Source organism: Lygodium microphyllum, chromosome 13, assembly GCF_053477565.2.
Source record: "Lygodium microphyllum isolate KBCC chromosome 13, Lygodium_microphyllum_v1.1.10, whole genome shotgun sequence".
Classification (NCBI taxonomy): domain Eukaryota; kingdom Viridiplantae; phylum Streptophyta; class Polypodiopsida; order Schizaeales; family Lygodiaceae; genus Lygodium; species Lygodium microphyllum.
In genome coordinates this window covers 31,014,630-31,033,921 of record NC_141147.1, presented here as the reverse complement: position 1 = coordinate 31,033,921, position 19,292 = coordinate 31,014,630, and positions in this window count along the sequence as shown.

Genomic DNA, 19,292 nt, shown 5'->3' with positions numbered 1-19,292 from the left:
CCTTCCATGTAATTTAGATGTGTGGCAAGTGATGTGCTAGACTTCATTTCAAGCCCGAAAAACTCAATCAAGACACCATACTTTGATGACTTAGACTATGCACCAAACAAAGTGTCAAGTCTCTTCCATGTAATCTTGTGAAGTATCACAGTTATCCACATAGTGGATATAGGTGTCGTCTAGCTCCAGTCTGATAATGGACTGAGTCTTATCATCTTTCTTTTGCCAAGTGACTGCAAGGTTCGCATCATGAGGCTTCTTTTCTTTTCCAGTGGTAATGGCCCAGAGGCCCTTCTTCATCAGGATGAGTTTGATGCGGGTTTGCCAAGTGTGAAACCCGACTCCTTTGAAGTAAGCTGATGGAGAGTCTTTGCCCATGTTAGATGTTTGGAGCAGCAGCAAATCAACTTCAAAATTCTCAGATTTTATCAGTGGAAGAGCAAATTATAGTGTGTCAAGAGACACAAGTAATGATAGTGTGAAAACACACCATGTAAAGGCAATGTTTGAGTTGATGTAGAACTTGAAGCTTATTAGTTCATAGTCGTTGATCTTTCATCAATATTTCCAGGTTCTTCCCCTCCTTGATTTGATGTTGGGACAATAGATCAGAGTGGCAATGGGCTGTTCCAGCTGGCAAGAGAGAGAAAATGATGAGATTTTTGAGCTTCAGTGAAGTTTGGCTATGGCTTTCTGGATTAGGGTTTTGACCCAGCCCTAGTTTTTTGCTAATTGTGGGAGCTACAGTGGATCATTTTGAACATTTTTTAAATGGAAATGAAGTTCTCTTCATGCTCTATCAAAACCCCATAATGATGGTCAAGATTGCTGGCGGATTTAGGCGTGCAGGGCGGATGACAGCAGCAAGCACAATTTTTGACAAATTTCGACGTTTATGATAATGCTAAGGATAAAGAGTGCTAATGTCAATGAGTTATGGGCCAGGAGGGAGCGCCATAAGTGGAGAAGATATGTCTAGAAGAGAGTTCATGAAGGTATGCTCTGTATTTGGAGATCCAACTCCTCCAAGTTGGGTAGTTGTTGCTATCCACATGCCCGAGTATGATAGCAACTCTGAAACAAGGCAATGCTGAAGCTATACTTGCCCAATGTCAATGATTGAGGTGCCAAGGAGGAGCTCTCCCGAAGTAGAGAAACCTTCTCCAGAAGTTCATAGAGATTTGACTTGTGGACTGAGATATAGAAACTTCAAGCTGACAGGGTGCTGCTGGCTATGGCTGCCATGGAAGCTCGCGTGAAGGTAGAGTTGAGATATGAAGTCATGCACTGATCCTGAGCTGGATGTGATATTGAGAGAAACCAAGAGAGGCTGGAGAGGCAATGCCATGCCCGACTGGGCTCTGATACCATGTTAAATATACAAGATCTAGAGTATGGCAGATGCATAAGCTATGGAGGTTGAAAGAGGAAGGAGAAACTCATGAAGACATTAACCTTGACATGACAAATTGTCACACAAGTGAATTAGGTTCCAAGATTGAGACTTAGACTCATAAACACAATCTTGTGTATGGACAGTGACATAGACACTTTACTGGAAAGAAGAGAGTATTATCATTGCATTAGAAAAGAGTGTAAGTACAATGCTTTATAGAAATTGAGTGATAGCACTTCTCCTACTATGCATATGGGATTCTGGTCTTGAGCCCTCACTGCTCTTTACAAAGAGATTGAAGTAGGTGTGATTGCAAACATCGCAACAGATTGAGCATAGGTGCATTACACTTCATATCAAAGCAACTTTTGCTCAAAGTTAAGGATTGCTCACGGAAGCAAGAGAGAAGATCCATCACCTCGAGATTGTGTCATGACAATCCATGTCATGACACCCCACATTGCTATATCCCATGTCATGTCACCCCATATCATGTCACCGGTCCCATGAGATGCCCCTTGGCACGACGATCTTGATAGAAGTACCATCTAAATACGTGATGTAGCTTCCTCGGGGCACAACTACCATATGAAGGTGAAATGCAGCTTCCCCCGATGACAACACCACGGTCGAGATGCAGCCCCCCCACAACAACATGGAGGAAAACGGAGAGAATGCACCCATCCGAGTGGATAAAGAGAAGAAGAAGGGCCAAGGTCAAGATTCGAGAGAAGCTCAGGAAGAAAAAGTAGCCAAATTAGATAGGAAGTTCGAGGGGATGTCCATGCAAGCCCACGCGGGAACACCCTTCACGGGGAAAGGCAAATGGATAATGGTTAAATTTTGTGCAAATTTTTTTACTATTAATCCTCTCCCCTCAATCGATGCATGGAGGGGAGAGGGAGTATGGAGGGGACCTTGAGTTATGTGGAGAGCATGGGGGAGGGAGGAGGCATGCAAGTAATCCACGTGTGTGGACACCCCCCCTCCCAAAGCCTATAAGACTCCCCCCTTGAAGCTTGGGGGAGGGGAGAAGGGAGAGGAGTCGTGATCCTGGCCGTGCTGCCGTCGCCACATCACCTACATGCTGCCAGGGCTACCGCCACGCTGCGCCACTCCTCCACTATCATCATCACCATCATCAGAATCATTATCCTCATCACCATATCCTCCATCACTTCTTCTCTCTCCACGTTTTTTGTCAGAAGACAAAAGCTTAGAAGCTTCTTTGGAAGCTTCTAATTTTAAGCTTCCATAAGCCCTGTTCTCCCATGCATTGCGGGTTTTTCTTAAAACCGCATTCTGTAAAGGGCTTGTCCTGCGCTATTAACCCCAACATGAAGAAAGCAAAAGGAAGTGGAAAAGACGCAGGGCAAAGGTGGAAAAAAGGTAGCTCGACTGAAGAAAGAAAAGGAGAAAAGGCCAAAAGCGCAAGAGCAACCTTAAAAGTCCAAGGCAAAGGCAAAAGGGGAAAGGTGCATTTTAAAATAAAAAGGCGCACCCTGAAATCTTGTAAAAGAGCGCCAGGCTCTCACCCGTGCAATTTGTAAATGTAGACGGGCGGTGGACAGGAAGCTAGGAAGATAGAAGGACAATGGGAAAAAGGGCCTAGGCTATGGCCGGCCATGTAAAAAGGGGAAAAGGGGATGACCGCCCAAAAGGGATTTAGGGTTTTGTATATAAAGTTGAAAAGTGAATGAGAAGCTCATTCTTGTGTGTGGCCAAAAGTAGCTCTCCTCTTCTTCTTCTTCTTCTTCTTGTTCTTGCTTGCTTGAGCTTGTGCTTGAGAGAGGGAGTGTGAGAGTGTGAGGGTGAGGGACCGAGGAGGAGAAGCTCTCCATCGTCTCCTCTCTTCTTCTCTTCTATTCTCTTGTCTTGTCTTGCTTGCGGCAATGGAGCTTGGAGCGTGGAGCTTGAGGATGGAGCTTGCTTGAAGCTTGCACTTGGATCGTGAAGCTACCGGAGTGCACGAGAGAGGAGGTAACTCGAACGGCATCAAGGTAAGCTCACTACACCCGTAAGGTATGCATTGTGCATCGGCTATGTGAGAGGTAGCCATTAGTGCTCGGCTTGGAACGCTTGAATCAATAAGCGGTCCGTGGGTCTTGGCAGTTGAGTGAAAGCTCCCACATTTTGGTTTCAGATTCAAGCCTTGAGCGCTTGCGCACTTCGAATCGAGCATTGGAGTAGGGTTTTCCCCGAACCGGTGCTTGAGGTAGATAGGTAGGAAGCGAGGGGGTTGAAGAGGGTATTCGATCTCCTTAGCAAGTAGGTTTTTTGCTTTCTTGAGATTTATGTTGAGGAATGAAGTAGCGAAGGTATTTACTTTATGAATCGGGTGCATTAGGGTAGGAAAAAACAAAGAAAAAGAAGAAAAAAAACAAGCAAACAGTAGGGTTTTCTGTTGTTGTATAACAGGCTAAAACATGGAAATAGGGGACTAGATTCAAGTTTCTGGGTGAGTCAGGGAGGACAGGGAATTAGTTGTAAGGTTCTGCAGTGCTGGGAAAGGACCTTAAGAGGCCTGGGAGACCAGGACAGACCTCAGTTCCCTAGTTTGCCTTGTGTGTGTGAGAGAGAGAGAGGGCTTCTGGTTCACAGGACGAGGAAGTGCTACTCCGATTTCTACGCGACAGCGATTCGTGCTGCTCCAGGCGAGTTTGGTGTTTCCCAATAAGTGCTCTAATCAGATCTAGGAAGTCCGTGGTGATTGTGTGCATCAGACAGTAAGGAGGGGTCAAACGCGCGGGAATCGCGTCCGCCGCCGACGCAGTCGGACCAACTCGCAGTGGTCCGATTCCCAGAATCGGACCACCCGAGTTCTGGAATCGGACCGTTTGACTGAGAGTGAGTCGGACCAGTCTGGTCCGATTCCCAGAATCGGACTAGCCCGATCGGACGTGCCACGTGGCACTCGGACCACTCAGGCTCGGACCAACCTATCCGACTCAGACACTCGGACACTCGGACTAGTCCATAATCGGACCACTCACAATCGGACCAGGCCATCCGAGTCCCAGAATCGGACCAGCTCAGAATCGGACCTGCTAGAATCGGACCACCCTGTCCGATCCGATTCCCAGAATCGGACCACTTTGAAAATTGGACCACTTCTTGACCCGACTCCTAGAATCGGACGTGACCAGAATCGGACCATTGGTCCGATCGGACCAACCCAAAATCGGACGTCCGATTCTGATAATCGGACTCCTGAAAATCGGACATCTTAGAATCGGACCAAAAAACTGTCAAAATCGGATAGGTATCCAGAACACAAATTCTGACACATCTAAACCCCGAGATTGACCCTGATGGGACCTAGAACGGGCCGGCACTGGCTCGTGCACTAGCCGAACCTCTATCTCACGCGCTCAACGACCCCACGGCCTCGCGGCCAGGAGCGTTGATGGCACATACATTGCCTTCCTAGACATCTTGCGTTTGTATTACGTCGTTTGTAGTCCACTCTTCTCTCACCCACTACTCCTTAGAGGGAGTCCCTTACACATTGCCTAATGGCACGAAGCACAGATATAGGGGGTCTTCTAACGACTGAGTGCCGCCACCCCTCTGCGACTCTCCTACACCTTGGGGATTGGCCCCTCGGTGCGTCGCTCAACATATAAACATTTCGTACAAAATCCACTCAAGGTACCAATTGATTGTATATAGGAATGTACCATTGTCCTTACTTCTCTTTCCCCCAGACCCCATGACTAGCCTATGGCTTATCGTGTCCTGTCTCTCACTCAACGTGGGTCAAGGTCCTAATGAAAGCAATTGCTGTGCATCCAGGATTTCTGATACCTTTAAATACTATGATTTATGCATATTGTGGATGCTAAGTGCTCAAACAATTATAAAATCAATATTGTGCACATGTGGAAAACATCCTTTTAATGGTTTTCAGCTACCGTTCTTATGCGGCGTTGCATGAACCTAGCACCGAGGAAACCCTCGTGCTACTAGGCCCTTATTCTATAATTATTTACCGACCTATATGGTATGAAAAAAAACAGCAAGCTTTTCATCGGTTCACTCAGCATTTAGACATATTTTAACCACTCTACCCTCCCATCGATCAAATGTTGCATTGTTGCATAGGTTTATAAGGCATTTTGCCATCATTTTATGTGTAAAAAGCGGAAAAAGACACACTAGAACAAGAAGGTGGGGCTGAACTGAGGCAAATCCTCACGCTTCAGTCCCCACAAATATTCACGAACATTGTTCTTAATTTTCATTAATTTTCCGCACCCAAAATGCGTTTTTCCCCTATTTTTAGTGGTTTTTCTCTATTTTCCTTGTATTTTTCTTATTTTTCTGCATTATTTAATTACTAAAAATTCAAAATAGGTTATGGGCTATGGCCCTTAGTTCCTTCTTGCAACAAAATGAAAATTTAGTTGGTGTTCCTATTTATTCTTCAATTTTTATGCTCAAAAACATCATTTTCCCTTGGTTTTCCATATTTTACGTGTTTTAGTTTATTATTTTGGGCCACAAGATGCGTGTTTTTCTGATTTTCTGATTTTGATCAACAAATACTCATGGAAAACAGCAACATAAACAATTTTTAGCCCACATGAACAACATTTTATCAATCAAAAGCCATGAAATCTCAAATTTCCTTTGAAAAAATTGAATTATCGCTTATTTGCGTGTCTCGGGTTTCATGTCCATGGCTGCAAATCTGAAAATCAGCAGCACTTCATGCTCATGGCGATCACACGTCACCATTTCCAGCCCGTGGAGCGATCCGATCGATGCCAGACAAGCCTCCACCATTCTTTTTTCTTCCTTTCTCTTCCCGCATGAATCCCCCCTTAGAGGAGAGAGAGGGAGGAGAGAGACTTATTTTCTCTCTCTCTCTCTACAGGCTGCCATTGTCTCCGCGAAGGAGAGCGATTTGGAGCAGAGAATTAATGTGGTTGCATGCTGTCATTGGCTCTATGGCTTGCTTGACAGCCATGACTCGCATTTGGGGGGGGGGGGGGGGGGGGGCGCCATTTTTCCACGCGGCGCTGCTGCACGCCGCCCCCCCTACTTCGTTTTTTTTTTTAGGGGTGCCCCTTCCCAAAGGCGCCCCTTCACTTCTCCTTTTGGGCACCTTCTCAATTTTGACCAGCCTTTTGGCCCTTTTCCCGGCCTTTCTTGCATACGGTATTCGAATCCAATTCTAAAAATTTCTGTGAGCTCATCTCGGCATCCTGGACTGGTCGGCAGCTTCCCTGACTCGCACAAGCACATAGAAAAATTACTAAAAATCCGCAAGTGTTGCAGGGGTATCCTTAGAGCATTTTGACGCTTAAAATCGTCCTAGGTCGAGCCGCCGCCTTTGACATTGGATATTTTTCCCTTGATATTCATAATTTTTAGCTATTTTTAAGCAATTCTTGGCACCAAAATTCCGCTCTCAGACCCCAAAGGCTAGTAGAGCTAAAGGCACATCACAGATCCATCACTGGGCTAAAATTTAGAGCACGTAGTTCAAAATTTGGCTATAAACGGTCCTCCAAATTGTGTATGGATTTTACCGTAACGGCCCTGCAGGCCGGGGGGACTGCCCCCCCGGACCCCCGCAGAGGGGGCTCTGCCCCCTCCGCACCTCCCCCGAGTAGGTTGGAGAGAAAACGCGCGCCATGACAGGTCCTCCAAATCGGACCCTAGTATAGCAATGGTTCTACACGAGCAAGGATTCTCCCTTGCAAAAGAGCAACCAAAAGCCCGTGCCCGAATAGAGACAAATAGAGACCCTAGAACCTCAATGGGCCACTCTAGCCATCAAGGGTAAAAAGGCCACACCACGAGAACACAAAGACATTGTGTTCATACCATGTCTAGTCAAAGCGAAATGCAACTTCAGCAAGCTACAAACGCGAAGGTGACTAGACGTGACACTCTTGACGAGAGATGTACCTTGAATAGCACTGCACTGACGATCCAAGACAGCAGTGGAGAATCCACATCTGGTCGTGCAGTCGAGAACTCAAGGGCATCTGTCAGAAGGCTTAAATTTACAAGCTAGGACCCGAAAGATGAAGACGTAGTGCCACCTGCTTATCTTAGGGTCAAACTCACCGCGAAAAGAGAGTATATTATCGATGCTCTGATTGATGAAGGAGCAGATTTTAACATCTTGACCTATGAATCATGGACCCTACTAGGCCAACCAGAGCTCACACCGACTAGTGCAACTCTTAGCCTCTATGGGGGACACCCACAAGCACTCATAGGGAAGTGCAAAATCCTTGCGACAATTGAAACGGAAAGCTTGCCTATCCTATTACATGGTCCTTCAAAAAGTGCTAGCTGCAGGAAAGAAACCCTCCTGGGAAGACCCTTCAAAAGGGCGACCAAATGTGAGGCTGACTATGTAGCATAGAGGATACACCTGACACTACCGGGTGTGAGGATAGTCACCACCTTTAGCAAGGGTGACCTCATCGAACCTCAAGGGAAAGGCAAGGAAGGTGATGCCATAACAGTCAAGGCTGCAAACGAGGGCAAGGACTTGTTGGAAGAGTTGATACAAGCACAGGTCGAACAACGAGAACCAGTGAGTGAGGCCATGCCAGAAACAAGAAGGTCAAGAGACAAGGCCAAGGACAGGGTTTGGACTCACAAATATCGTAGAAGACCACGAAAGAAGCCCAAGCCTTATAGGCGAAGGCATCAATGGAGAGCTAGCACAACGCCGCGATGGATATCCAAGGCGTTGCTTCGTGCTCAAGGGTATTATGCAGGCAACCAATGGATTTGGGTACCAAAACCTCCTGCTAAACCGCCTCTATCAGCTGAAGGCCAGAGTGCATCAAAAGCATGGCACAGGAGGAAATCTAGGAGAAACTCTAGGTCTCAAGGCAAGAAACCAGACATGATTGTTCGAAGGAAAGAGCCCCAGCCTAGCATGCTAAATAGACAGATGTCATATGTAGCCGTTGAGCAGGCACAAAAACTGTTAGTGCCCAAGGTGCCTTTGATTGCCCAAGGGGAGAACAAGCATCATAGGCACAACATTGCTTAAGGCAAGGCTGATCGCTCGACAAAGCAAATGGCACAATCGTCTTATAGCCTTGAGCAAATCATTCAGCGAGTGCCAAGTGTGGCCTAAGAGTCCTAGATCTCCTACATCCTCTTTTTCCAAACGGACATAGGAAGCACAATAGTGGTTGTCAAGGGAAACTGCTCAATTCCAATCTCTATCTCCGTCTGAGCTTCAAAATGTCCAAGAGATGGGACATGGCTCCATCTGTGGCCCTCGACCCAAGGATATGCATAAGCAACCTAATGTGACCAGATCAACTCATGCTCGATCTACACAGATGAGTGCTCAAAGGACAACAAAAGACATGACCACTTCCAATCGACCTAAGGATTTAACATCGCAATCCACCAAGGGTAGCCAGCCCACTAAACTAGCTGCTACTACTTCCAATCAGGGATCACAGCAGTCACAGCCCTTGGCTATGACAATGCCCCATGTGGAACGTGTTCTTAGTAGTTCACCTATGGAGGAGGTGTCACAACCAAATCCCTCGACAACTCCAGCACTTTCAAAGTGCCTAAAGCCTAGGTTAGAGGAGTTAAACACAAGGGAGTTGGTTGAAAAGCTAGACTCTCCGAAAAGAGCGGCAGTTGTGCCCTCACAACCGGGCAAGGCTATTCAACAAACCACGGCTATGTCCCATAAGGACACACTAGAGAAGGGAAATGCTGAGGCCCGACCGAGCACATCAACGGTCGATATAGCCCAGGGTCCTGAGATGTTAAATGCACCTTCACTGACCAAGAAGAAGAGGAGAAAGCAGAGAAAACAACAACAGTTGCAGGTGGTTGTGGACCCCAAGAACATTGAGACGAAGGGCGTTGGAGAGCTGATGAATAAAGCATTGAGTCCATCCATCAATGAACCCACTGATGCCTCTCCTAATAGCGGTGAAACCTCAGACACATCTGTGTGCTCTGACCAACCAAAGCAACAGTTGCCATCAACAGTTGCTTGCAACACTCTATCCATTGACAATGGAACTCACATTGACCAATCAAGAGTGGATACAACGCTGTCACAACAGGGTGACAAATCTATACCAGTCCTTGCACAAGAGGCTGACATGACTAGAGATTGGATCTCGAGGCCCACATACTAGTCTACGTGTGGAAACTTGGAATAGCGATCTCTGAGGATTGCTGGAATTGCCTTCGGGCGGATTATGGATTAGCCTTCGAGCGGATTATGGATTAGCCTCCGGGCTGGATTATATGATGTATTCCAAAGACTGATAAATAAAGAACAAATGTTGAAAAGAAATTTGTTTGACATTGTTTTTCTATGTCAGTGCTCAAGTTAAGTAAAGGAACTGGTGAAAAATTGGCTAATTAAGAAAGCTATTTTTGCTTGTCAAACTAAATGTGGTAGGTAATTAGATAACTAAAGCACCCTGAGAAAAGTGCGATGGATGTGATCATGGGTCCATCCTATGGATGGGTGGTCCCCATTGGCCGGGAACTTTTCTCGAAGGAAATTGACAGCAAGGAACGATGACCTAGAATCTAGAGTACTAGAGTCCCGATTTATGCTGTTTTAGGGGAACAGAATGGGACTATGCCTTACGGGCAGAGAGGTTGAGCTTTGCATCCCTCTCGTTTCCCATTCTCCTTGAACCAAGTGCAGTATAGATCCGGTTCGACCCTGTCGTTTCTATGTAAAGTAGTTCATCCGGGCTCGATGCTAGTTACCTCCGAGGAACTTGACCATTAGAAAAATCCCGATTCAGGTCGGTCCTAAGTGGGAACGGTCGGAATGCTTTTGCTTCGTGGCAGACTCGGGAATACCTAGATCACAAACCTAGTGACATTCCGTGGGAGTGCTGGGCGGCGCTTTTTGGACTCTCTTCTCGATGGGCTGCTAAGACGTGTCCTACAAGTGAACAGGTGGGCACGTTACAGATTCCACCTCCTTAAAGTGGTGGATTCACTTCTTTATTCACTCCACCTCCTTTCTCACAAAGAGTCCTAGTGTATTGACACTCTTGTATACATCAATGATTGCACAATAGCTCATACCATCCTTTGAAACTAAGGTTCTAAATGAACCCACACAATTGTATTGATCTAATCTATCCTTTCATTTTTAGCCACCCCTCAAAGGTAGGGTATATTGATACATTGCATTGACACTTAATTAAAATCCTCCCCTTAGATGAAGTATACATGTCAACTTATTTTGGAAGATGTTAATAAGAGTAAGTATTAAAAGTGGTACTACTAGAAATCCTAGCTTCTAGGAAGATTTGAGTAAGCAAACCAAGAAGAAAGTTGCAGAGTAGTTAGAAAAAGCAAAGGAAGAACTGATTTGCTATATATAACACTTAGTAAATATTGAAGCTACTAAAAATAGAAATTGAAGGCCCAGTTGTTATAAATGATGAGGGAAGACAAAGGGAGGAGCCAAAAATACATTATCATACATTTAAAATATATAAGGCTTAGATGTTAGTTGAAACTATACCTCTATTCATATTTGAGTGCGAGAATTATCTCATAGAATTTTGTAATTGTTTTGAAAAGCATATAGCATATTGAGATTATTTATTCTAAAATTTGAGTAGGACTCACTCTCATACAAATCATATGAATCCACACGACAAAACTAGTTGTCATGTAAGCCTAATATGCATTATTTGATCATATGCATGCATTCAAATATCCCGCAAGCAAGTGGCAAAGGCATGGACCAAAAGCTGAGCATCATAACTGGATAAGAGAAGGGACCAAAATTCATAGAATGCCCATGCAAAGGATTTCTTACATATTAAAAATTTACAAATTAATAGAGAGCACATGCTTATGTGAGCACTTTGAGAGTTCAAGCTTATCATGTTCTCCTCCTTCTACCTGCGCCTTGTTAGATATGCTCAATGCCCCACCCTCATAAGATGCTACCAATGATCCATGGTGCTCTAAGTTGTAAGGCCCCCATTATGAAGATAAACCATGTGTGAGCATGAACATTGGGTGGGTCCTCACTTGTATATTAGATGAGATATATGTAATCGGATGGCAAAAAGGTGACCTTTGTGGATCTAGCCTTTGGTTTAGATAGAGTAGTTATGCTGGTAGCAAGTTGAGGCACAATGCATCAAGTTGCGAGGTGTGGGAGTTATCACGGGCCCCTATTTTGGGGTCCAAGGGCCGCCGAAGTGGCCCCTAGCTAAGGGGTATCAGGGGGGATAGTGATCCCCCTATAGGGGTTTGGAGATAGTCCCTTAGCCCAATGGTAAAGGAAATATTCATTGTCCTACTAGGAAAGATTCATAATATGGTTAAACATGCCGACTAGACTACCTTCATCAGCTACAAAAGGAAGACCCCTCTAAAGCCATCTTCAATCTATATTTCACCCAGTTAGAGTTCTTCTAGCTACCCTGAAGCTCTTCTCTTATCATCTGTTTGGATCACCATCTAAGCTTCAGAGTGGAAGCACACGGGTGGACAGAGTCATCTTTGTATCAATTTGTTTGAAATTAAAGCAATCTCTATTCTTTTTATATTTGCTATGTGTTCTCTACTTCTTGCTCAGATTCTATCTCCTATGCCGTGTAATTTTTACATGGTATCAGAGAAATTTTGGATGTGAATGTTATGCACATGTTCCAAAGGATAAGAGAAACACGTTAAATTCAAAAATAAAAAATGTATATTCTTAGGTTATAGTGATGAGAAAAAGGTTTACAAATTGTATGACTAAGAGGAAAAAAAGATCATAACGAGCTTTGATGTGGTGTTCAAGGAGCAACCATATATAGTGGAGGAGGAGAATATAAGCTCTTCTACTTTATCATCCAGCAAAGTAGTCCACTATAAACCTATCCCAAGAGTTGTCCCTACTCTCCACCAAGGAGGAGGAAGCATCATCTTTGGATAATGAGGACAAAGTTTACCAACTTACAAACAACCACACCACCAAGAAATCCATTGCCACGATGGGTGAAGCAGCTCTATGATCGCAGTAATCCTATGCCTACTATAGTTGAGGAAAAGGCGGATGGACCAAGGAGGTCTCTGAGAATAGAGGAGTAAAAAAATGCTTCTACTCACATAGTTAGTATGGCCTTGATGGGGCTGAGATTATAAGAGAAGTAAAGGAGCTCGTAGACTTGGAAGAAGCATTTGCCGATCTGGCATGGAGAGCAGCTATGCAAGTTGAGTATGACATCATAATAAAGAATAATACTTGGGAGCTAGTGGATTGGCTAGAAAAGAGGAAGATTATTAGCACCAAGTGGGTATGGAAGGTAAAGTACAAACCCATATTAATTGCGCAGAGATTTTCATAGGTTGAAGGATTTTATTTTCAAGAATCATTTGCTCCAATTGCTAAAATAACCACTATTTGCATTGTACTTATAGTGGTTACTCATAAGAAGTGGTAAGTTTACCAAATGGATGTTAAATTAGCATTCATAAATGGTGGCCTCAAGGAGGAGGTATATGTGGCTCAGCCACCACCAAGGTTTGAGGCCCCCCATTCTAAGAACAAAGTTTGTAAGCTAAAGAAGGCATTTTATGGGCCGAAACAAGCCCCTAAAGCATGTATTAGCGAATAGATAAATTACTTCTAGGTTTAAATTTCAAAAGATGTACCCTCAGATGCTAACTTGTATGTTTACATGAATAGTGAAAAGTCTATAGTGATTGTCATATATGTGGATGACCTTCTTATTATAGGTGACTATGAAGATACAATCCATCAAACTTGAAAGGCTTTGAGATCTAAGTTTGAAATGACAGACGGGCTTGTCGCACTATTGTTTGGGGATTGAAGTCTGGCAAGTGCCTAGAAAAATCTTAATCTCTCAAAAGAAGTATGCATGGGAGATCTTAAAAGCATTTGGCATGACCGAGTGTAAGAAGATAGCTACACCTATGGAGGTTAATGTAAATTTATCCATTGAGGATACATTAATACTATAGTAGACATTGGGAGGTACAGGAGATTGGTTGGTAGCCTCATCTACTTGTGTAATACCAGGCTGGGTATTAGTTTTGGTGCTAGTGTTTTGAGCACATTCTCAAACAAACCATGAGAAAGTCATTGGAAAGCGAGGATGCAGGTGCTGAAATATTTGAAGGGAACTCTTAACTATGGTATCATATACAATTCCAAAGTGCTCTTAATGGGAAACTATGATTCAAATTGGGCACGTGATAGTAATTCTAGGAAATAAATTTTTGAATATTGTTTCTCTTTAGGTTCATGAATTTTCTCTTGGATCAATAAGAAGTAACCAACTATGGCATTGTCTTCTACTACTGAAGGAGAGTATAAGGTAGCTTGCTTTGCTGCATATGAAGTAATATGGTTAAAGAGGATCCTATGGCATATGGGAGTACATGATGAAGGTCCAACAATATTAAGCTATGACGATCATAGTTGTATTGCTATTGCCAAATATCCAAATTTTCATGTACACACTAGACACATTGAGATCCAATATCACTATGTGTGTGACTTGATCAAGGATGGGATAGTAGAGCTATTCCAATGGAGGAGAATTGAGAAAATATTTTCACCAAAGCTCTTACAAAGGATCTCCTTTGAATTCATCTTTAGAGACTCAATGTTGGGTGAGAATATAGTTGACCCGTGGGTGGACCAATTGAGAGGGGTGTTAGATATGCTCAATGCCCACCCTTATAAGGTGGCAGCAATGATCCTCTAAGTTGTAAGGCCCCCATTATGAGGAGAAGCCATGTGAGCACAAACATTGGGTGGGTCCTAACTTGTATGTTAGATAAGGTTTATGTGATTGGATGACAAAAAGGTGACCTTTGTGGATCTAACCTGACCTTTGTGGATCTAGCCTTTAGGCTAGATAGAGTAGTTATGCTGGTAGCAACTTGAGGCACAATGCATCGAGTTGTGGGGTGTGGGAGTTATCAGGGACCCCTATTTTGGGGTCTGAGGATTGTGGAAGTGGCCCTTGGCTGGGGGTATCAGGGGCCTAGCGGCCTCCTTGTTGATAGGAGTTCGTAGGAAATGCCCCCAACGTGATGGTAAAGGGAATATTTTATGAAATATTCCTTGACCAACTAGGGAAGATTCATAATATAGTTAGACATGCTGACCACACTACCTTCCTGGTCCATAAAATGAAGATTCCTCTAAAGCCATCATTAATCTATCTTTCACCCTGCATCTACCCTTAAGCTCTTTGCCTATCATTTGTTTGGTTTGCCATTTAAGCTTCACAGTGGAAGTGCATGGGTGGACAGGGCCATTCTTGTATCAGTTCTTTTGAAATTAAAGCAGTCTTTGTTCTTCTCATATTTTCTATGTGTTTTCTACTCCTTGCTCAGATTTTGTCCACCACTGTGCCATGTAATTTTTACACACCTTCACAACTAGAGAGAGAGAGAGAGAGAGAGAGAGAGAGAGAGAGAGAGAGAGAGAGAGAGAGAGAGAGAGAGAGAGAGAGAGAGAGAGAGAGAGAGAGAGAGAGAGAGAGAGAGAGAGAGAGAGAGAGTGTGTGTGTGTGTGTGTGTGTGTTTTTTTTTTTTGAGAGCTTCAGAGAGGATTTTCCTCTCTTCTACTCTTATTTCCCTTTTTCTTCATCTTCTCCCATTTTCTTATTGTTGACAATGACTACGGTATCTTTGGGAGTTCAAGGAGCACATAGAAGGATCGTGTAGTTATTAAAAGCTTCTCCCTAGAAAATCGAACTCCAACAAGGGAGATAAGAAACGATCAAAGTGTCCACTTCACCTTCACATAAGCATCTCAAACTTATTTTCTTTCTTATCTATTCTTTTCTTGGGTGATAGAGTGGGAAAGGGGGCATGGATTGCTTGCATCTTCAAAGTGCAAACCACTTAAATGAAAGCTAGATTGAGCTTTAAGAGAAGTGAATGCTTGAAGGAATAAGCATTTTGCCATAGAATGAGACTTGAGGTTGCAAACTCCAAACAATTTGATTCTATTGCTAAGACCAAGGTAGAGGTCCATTCTCTTGGTGATCATACTCCCATCATAGACTTTATAAACAATGGTTGTGTAAGTTTGAGAGGGATTGAGTTTTTGTGTAGTCTACCTTGCAAGAAAGCATAACCATCTAAGACACATGTTGGCTAGATTAAGATTAGATTGAGGGAAATATTTGGTTGAGTAAAGATTGATTATAGAGAACATTTGGTAGATTAGGATCTCATTCAATTGGAGCAAAGCCCATAGAAACACAAAGATATTCACCCAATCTTGTGCAAGCTAATTAATTATATACTCAAATAGTTGGATTAGATTGGGCAACTACATTGAGATAAATGCCCATTTTTCTTGAATATCTTTCTTTCATGCTTGCTACACTACTCTCAATGTATTCAAGAATTCAACACTGTTATGTGTTCTTGAGCATTGGGACTACAAATATAGATTTCAAGGCTACTAGTTGCTCTGCTATTGCATGTTCATCATTTGATTGAGAGTGGGAGTTACTTGCATTGATCCAAAGGATTGAAAATCATTAACTTGAGAATCCCTTGAGATATATGATATAGATCATAGCTCATTGGTTGGCTTCCATCACACTTCATTTGTGGATATACATATTATTCATTACTTGCTTGCATGTTTGGTTACAATTAGACATTGTTTTGAGACACATACATGCTTTGTACTTGCATTTGAGAACTTGAATACATTTAAGTATTTCCAAAATCCCACCTTTCAAGCTATTGATCGCATAGCATAGTGAAGGAAACTTCTAGGCACAAATTTGATGATTTTTGACTTTGATAGGCTAGTTTGTACCTATTGCATTTAGACACTCAACATTGACCTTCTTTTGCACCTAGAAATATTTGAGTAATCAAAACTACCAAAAATTCACAAAGAACTCATCCTTAATGTACTCTTTCACATGATATGGGCTCCTTGATTTTATTTCTTGACTTTGCTTGCATGTGTAGACCATAGATATTGTTTTTGGGTAGCCATATTGGATTAGGATTGCACTAATGCACACAGATAGATTGGAGAAGAAGAAGCTTAAGAGAGCACAATACAAAGTGTGTTACTAAAACTCATAGGAGATGCGTGTCTTTGATGGAAATAGTGGTGCAAGGAACAAAGAACGTTTGAAATCGGTATCACTTGGGACAAGCTTAAGGACGTTGTGCGTGGAAGATACCTTCCACCCATGTATCAAGCCCAGAAGATGAATGCATTTTTCAAATTAAAGCAGTTAAGCCTAAGTCTAGAAGGTCACCACTCCAAATTTGTAAGACTTCTAAAATATGCGCCTATGATGGATCTTTCATAGCAAGTATCCAAATTTAGCAATGGACTAAATCCACCCCTGAATATGTGCCTTGAGTCAATGAGACCATCAGATTTATAGGATCACTGATTCGAGCAGCCCCAATAGTTTAGGAGATGGAACTAAGGCCAAGAAATGTAAAAATTTGGAACAAAAACCATCAGAATAAGGGTAACTTCCAAGGATATGCAAAAAGAGCCCAAGGACAGTATTACCCAAATAGGAAAAAGAGAGCTAAGTCAAATGCAGTGGGAAACTTTATATCCAAAGAAAAAAACAATGAGGCTCCAAGGTACTTCTATTGCAGGGAACCAGGACATTTCAGGAGAGGTAGGGCCCGAAGCTTGGCCCAAACAACCACCAAGGTTAGTTTTGTGGGCAAAACCAAGATGCTAGGGGCAAAGTTGCTAGAATAAACCCAAAAGAGATAAGTAATGATAAAGATCCTACAATGGAATCTGATATGAAAAGAGCAAGAGTACACGCCACTCTTAGTAAGAAGGGTTAAAATCGCCAATTCTCAGTGATTTATACACCAATAAATTATCAAGCTTCTTGAATAGTAAAAGGGCTGAAGAAAGGATTACATGTCTATCTAATTAAGCTCAACAAGGGCTGAGTGGGATAGTGAAGCCAAGGACCAACCATCTTGGCTAAGAGATTATGTGAATGTTTTTCCAGAAGACCTGACAGAGCTTCCATCGACAAGAGAAGTAGATCACTAAATCCAATTCATTCTAGGTGCTGCCCTCGTCGCCAAGTGGCCCTAGCAGATGTCAATTCCTGAAGCCATTAAGCTAAAAGAACAACTCAAGCGGCTATTAGACCAAGGATACACCTGACCAAGTAATTCACCATGGGGAGCCCTAATACAATTTTGGAAAAAGAAAGACAAAACACTCTGCCTTTTAATTGATTATCGTGGATTAGACTAGGTGACAATAAAAAACAAATATCCTATCCCAAGGATAGACAAGTTGCTTGATTGACTCCAAGGAGCAAAGATATTTTCAAAGATCAACCTCAAATCTGGCTATTTTCAAATAAGAATCAAGGAGGAAGATATCCATAAAATTGCTTTTAACATGAGGTATGGTCATTATGGGTTTATTGTGATGTTGTTTGGATTAACAATTCTTGAAACAATGAGAACCCACAAGCTATATGCTAAAAATAAAAAAATGTTCCTTCTTCAAAAAGCAGATTGAATATCTAGGATTCATAGTTATTAGTAGATGGTATTTTAGTGGATCATGCTTAATACTCTAATCCTAGAGAAAACCCTCTAGGATAGAAACTCTTGCTACAATAATTTCAATGCCCAATAACCCTATCATAGATATGGCCAAAGAAGAAGCAGTGAAGGATCCAAGCTATCAAAGAATGCTAAGAGAGATTCCCATTAGGATTCAAGTCCAAAACTCAAGTTTAAGTATCAAGATTTTTCCATAAGCAAGGAGCTTGCCTCTTTCAAGACAAGACTATGTATTTTTGCAAGCCAAGAACTTAAGAAGAAAATACACTGGGAAGCTCACGATTCTCCATTTTTGGGTCATCGTGGATATGCTAAGACTCTCAATACAGTTAGAAGAAGCTTCTATTGGGAAATACTCAAGGGTGACATACTCAAGTATGTTATTGAATGCCTAAACTACTAGGGAATTAAGGCCGAACATATCAAGTTGCTAGGAAAGCTCTAGCCACTTGATATCCCTCAAGTAAAATGAGAGTATATAAGCATGGACTTCATAGTTGGATTACCCCTAGTACAAGGAGGATATAACTCCATAATGGTAGTCATTGATATGCTAACAAAAGTTACACACCTTATTCTTGTAAAAACCAATTACAAGGCCTCCGATATCACCAAGTTTTTTATTAAGAAAAATTTCAGGTTACATGGATTACCCTAGAGAATCATTAGCGACAGTGATTCTCTCTTCACATTAAACTTTTGGAAGATTTTGTTCAAAGATCTAGGAACCTAGCTCTGCTTCAGTACTGCTTACCATCCCCAAAACTGATGGTCAGACAGAGCGGGTCAATCAAGTTATTAAAGACATACTTAGAGCTTATTGCAATAAGGAGTCCAAGAAGTGGATCCAATACCTATCCTTAGTTGAATTCACCTACAATGCATCATACCATCAAAGTATTCAAATGAATCCTTTGCATGCACTATATGGGCAAGGTTGTCTTATTCCACCACTAAATTTTTCTGCTCCTACCCTACGAGTAGAAGCATCTGAGCAAATCCTGGAAGAAATGGATCAACAAGTGAAGGCTATAAGGCAAGATATTCAAGCCACCAAGGATCGACAGAACTTGGCATATGCCGATCAATGAAGACAAGAACACATTTTCAAAGAAGGTGACATGGTTTTCATTTGAGTTCGCCCAAAGAAAAGTTTATTATCTTTGGGAGATTTCAAGAAGTTAAGTCCTAAGTATTGTGGACCATATAAGGTGCTAAAGTGTCTAGGACCCAATGATTACAAGTTGCAACTCCCTAACAACTTGAAAGTGCATAATGTATTTCATCTGAGCCTATTGAAAGCCTATGTTCCCAACCTCGACCA